Raw genomic sequence first — 5,231 nt, 5'->3', positions numbered from 1 at the left:
AGAAAAATACAATAAAACTCAATAAGGCAAGAAGTTGAAAGTATTAATTTTGATTTCTTCATGGTTTTCCATAAGAGGCAAATTACTAGTCAGAATAATGCATTTAGAGCAAAATTTTATTTATTTATAAGAAGTATCATATTGAAAGCTTTGCTTTAGTTTCTTGTTGAGTGAAACACTCACAAAAATAGTGGCTTAAAACAACACAGATTTATTCTCTTAAATTTTGGAGGTCCAAAGTCTGAAATAAGTCACATTGGGCTAAAATCAAGGTATCAGCCAGGATGTGGTCCTTCTGGTGGCTTTAGGGGAGAGTTCATTTCCTTGCCATTTCCACTTTCAGTGTTCAACATTAGGCATTTGGCTTTTGAAGATGAAACTATTTACGTGTACTAAAGCAAACTAGTCTGAAAATTGTTCATTCAATTCTGTTAAAGGGAAAAAATAGAAAGCAAAATGTGGTGCATTCTGCATCTACTCATTTATATAGCACTGCAAAATATATTTATTTGGCTCTGGGGAGTAATCAACTTACTCCTGGAAACATAAAGATTAATAACTATAATAATGTGTTCAGATTGCTATAAAACCTCTCAGAAGCAGTCCACACATCATATGAGCCAAAGAACAAATTGAAGCAAGAGTTCGAGACAACATGCTGGGGCACCTCGCTAGGCTGAGATGAGAGAGTCTATCATTTCACTTATATCCCTTTAAACAATTGTCTCCTTCTTGATTTTCCTGTTACTTTTCTCTTTATAATTTAATTGCATCAATTGTTTTTGAGTACATCAGCAAAAGTAGTGTATTATTTTTGAAGGCTTTTATTTATATTTGTAACATGTAAACATTTAAAAATCAGTCTCTCACATTGCCACACTTCTACATTAATTAAGCTCCTTTTTCTGATGTTACCATAGATACCTGGCATTTTTTTATATTAACCTTTAGTTTTTTTTTCCTCTAAATTCATCTTAGTCAGCTTCCTTGAATAATACTGAAAAAGAGAACAGGATCTTGAATCATTTTCCAAAAGAGCTCACAAGTTTACTTGCTATTTTTAGCTTTTAATAAACTTTTCTCTGCAATGGTAACTTTTTAGTTTACCTTTTCATATAGTAAGTATATGCTTAAAAATTTGTTTTGAGAAACTTTAAACACAGAAAATTCAAATAATAATATAAGAACCCTCTTTTCACTCTGTAAAATTGGCAGTTGTATTATTTTGTCATATTTTCTTCAGTTTTATTTTTTAATAAAAGATATAAAATATTACTGCCAGTGGAAGATTTCTTTCATTCTACCTCAATACATTTTGCTCAATTCATCCCTAGAGTATTATGGTTATGTATTTTGTATTCTTCCAGTCTACACAAAAAAGGTTGTAGAATCATTTTAGGCATGATTAATTTGCATAAATTATACAAATTATTATTAATATAGTTTTCATTTAGAAACATACTTAATTCGATATATTGTGCTTGATATCTATAAGGGTGCTGTAATTACGTGTGTGCTCTATAGTATTAAAGCACATGATATGCAACACTTTGTTGATTTTTATTCCAATTTTTAACCTTTAAAGACAATTGTCTTTGAGCTTATGTGCAAGAGTACATCTAGAATTCATACTTAAATGTGGAATTCTGTATCATAAGTTGTGAATGCACTTTCAATTTCATTAGAAATTATGCAAAAAATTTCTTTGTACCATGTTTTTTTTAGTAGGCTTTATTTTTTAGAGCAGTTTTATGTTCACTGAAAAATTGGGTAGAAAATGAGTCTCCATTTATCCACTCTCCCCACACCCCCCCCCCAGAATTTCTCATATTATTGTTATCTTGTATTAATGTGGTATAGTTGTTACAATTGATGAATCAATATTAATACATCATTATACATTAGAGTTAACTCTGTGTTGTACAGTTCTGTGGGTTTTGACAAATGCATAGTCTCATGCACTGATCATTACAGATTCATACAGAATAGTTTCATTGTCCTAAAAATGTCTTGTGCTTCACCTATTCACCTTCCCCTCCTTCCCCCTGGATTGCTGGAAACCGGTGATCTTTTTACTCTCTCTACAGTTTTGCTGTTCCAGAATGGGATATAGCTGTGGAATCATACAGCATGAAGCTGTTCCAGACTGGCTTCTTTTACTTAACAATATGGATATAAGTTTCTTCCATGTTTATCTGTAGCTTGATAGCTCATTGTATGGATGTACCACACTTTGTTTATCCATTCACTTATTCAAGGAAATCTTTTGGCAATTATGAATAAAGCTACTATAAACATTCAGTTTTTTGAGCAGAGGTAAGTTTTCAACTCATTTGAGTAAATACCTAAGTGTGTGATTGCTGGATCATGTGGTAATCCAGACTGTGTTTCAAAGAGGTTATACCATTTTCTATTCTCACCAGCCACAGATGAGAGTTGCTGTTGCTATATACCCTTGCCAGCATGAGGTGTTGTCAGAGTTTGGATTATAGCCTTTCTGAGAGATGTATATTGGAACCTCATTGTTGTTTTAATTTGCAATTCCCTAATGACATATGATGTTGAGTACCTGCATATGTTCTTGGTGAGATGTCTGTTAAGATATTGTCTCCATTTTGTAATTAAGTTGTTTATTATCTTGTTGTTCAGTTTCAAGGGTTCATATATTTTATTCTTTTATCTTTTATAAGGTATGATTTGCAAATATTTTCTCCATTCTATGGCTTGTATTTTAGTTCTTTTCACAGTACCTTTCTCAGAGCAGAAGTTTTCAATTTTAATGATGTCCAACATCAATTTTTTTTTTTCATGGATCATCCTTTTGCTGTTGTATCTAAAATTGTCGTTACCAAACCCAAGGTCACCTAGATTTTCTATGTTATCTTACAGAAGGCTGTATAGTTTTGAGTTTTACATTTAGGTCTATGATTCAATTTGAGTTAATTTTTGTGCAAGGAATAAACATCTGTGTCTAGATTCTTTTTTTTTTTTTTTTTTTGCAGGTGGATGTTTAGTTATTCCAGTACCATTTGATGAAAAGACTATCCTTTCTCCATTGAATTGTCTTTTCTCTTTTGTCAAAAATCAGTTGACTATATTCCACTAATCTATTTGTCTGTTCTTTCTCCAATATCACACCATCTTGATCACTGTTACTTTATAGTAAGACTTGAAGTTGGGTAGTGTCAGTGTTCTGACTTTGTTCTTCAGATTTACGTTTTCTATTTTGGGTATTTTGCCTTTACATATAAATTTTAGAATCAGTTTTCTAATACCACTACATAACTTCTGGAATTGGGATTGATATTACATTGAATCTATAGACCAAGTTGGGAAGAATTGAAATATTAATAATATTGTTTTCCTACCCATGAACATGTAATATCTCTCCATTTATTTGGATCCTCTTTGGTTTCTTTCACAGAGTTTCATGGGTTTCCTCATATGGATCTTGTACACATTTTGTTAAACTTGTAACTAAATATTTCATTTTTATAGTGCTAACATAAATAGTACTGTGTTTTTAATTTCAAATTCAAATTGCTCATTTCTGGTATATAGGAAATAAGTTTACTTTTGTATATTATTCTTGTATCTTGCAGCCATGCTGTAATTGCTTACTTGTTCTAGGGATTTTTTTGTGAATTCATTGGGATTTTTTATATAGGCAATCACATCATCAGCAAAGACAGTTTTATTTTTTTTTCCTAATGTGAATACATTTTATTTCCTTTTTTACTGCTGGATTGCAGTAGTTAGGACTTCCAGTAAGATATTGAATAGGACTTGTGAGAAAGGACATCCTTGCCTTGCTCTTGATCTTAGGGAGAAAGCATCTAGCTTCTTGCCATCAAGTATAATGTTAGCCGTAGGTTTTCTGTGGTTGTTCTTTTTAAAGTTTAGGAAGTTCTCTATTCCTTTTACTGAGATTTTAATCATTAATGGATGTTGAGTGCTGTCAAATACTTTTTCTGCATCTATTGATACGATCATATGATTTTTCTTCTTTAGTCTGTTCATGTGATGAATTAATTACACTAATGACTTTTCAAAAGTTTAAGTAACCTTGCATCCCTGGAATAAATCTCACTTGGTCATGCTATATGATTAAATATATATACATACATACATATATATATATATATTCTGGATCAAATTTACTACTATTTTTGTTGATTTTTGCATCTATGTTCATGAGAAATATTGGCCTATAATTTTCCTTCTTAGTAGTGTCTTTGGCTTTTTTTTTTTTTAGCAATTTCTTTTTATTGAGATTGTTCACAAACCATGTAATTATCCAAAGAGCCAAAGTGCACAATCAATTGCCCATGGTACCATCATACAGCTGTGCACCCATCATCACAAATTTTTTTTCAATTTTTAGAACATTTTCATTTCTCCAGAAAAGAAATAAAGACAAAAAAAGGAAACTCAAATCTTCCCATACCCCTAATCACTCCCCCTCCATTACTGATTCATAGTATTGGTATAGTACCTTTGTTACTGTTGATGAAAGAATGTTAAAACACTACTAAATGTAGTATATAGTTTGCAATAGGTATCTATTTTTTCCCATATGCCCTTCTATTACTGACTTCTAGTTATAATGTCATACATTTGTTCTAGTTCATGAAACAGATTTCTAATATTTGTACAGTTAATCATGGATATTGTCCACCACAGGATTAACTGTTTTATACATTCCCATCTCTTAACCTCCAGCTTCCCTTCTGGTGACATACAAGACTCTAAGCTTCCCCTTCCCACCACATTCACAGACTATTCAGCACTGATAGTCATTCTCACAACATGCTGCCGTCACCTCTGTCCACTTCCAGACGTTTAAGTTCACCCTAGTTGAGCATTCAGCTAACAATAAAAGCAACTGCTCCCCATTCTTTAGCCCCATTCTGTATCCTGGTAACTTACATTTCACGTCTATGAGTTTACATATTATAACTAGTTCATATCAGTGAGACCCTGCAATATTTGTCCTTATGTGTCTGCCTTATTTCACTCAATATAGTGCCCTCAAAGTTTCTTCATCAACCCATTTTTTAAAGACAGTTTTGTTTATACACCATACATTCCATCCTAAGTAAACAATCGATGCTTCCCCGTGTAGTCACATATTTATGTATTCACCACCATCACCCACTATCTGTGTAAGGACATCTCCATTTCTTCCACAAAGAATGAGGAAGAGTCAAAGAAGGTAGAGAGACAAAAGA

Source organism: Choloepus didactylus, chromosome 13, assembly GCF_015220235.1.
Source record: "Choloepus didactylus isolate mChoDid1 chromosome 13, mChoDid1.pri, whole genome shotgun sequence".
Taxonomy (NCBI): domain Eukaryota; kingdom Metazoa; phylum Chordata; class Mammalia; order Pilosa; family Megalonychidae; genus Choloepus; species Choloepus didactylus.
Note: the sequence above shows the minus strand (reverse complement) of the source record.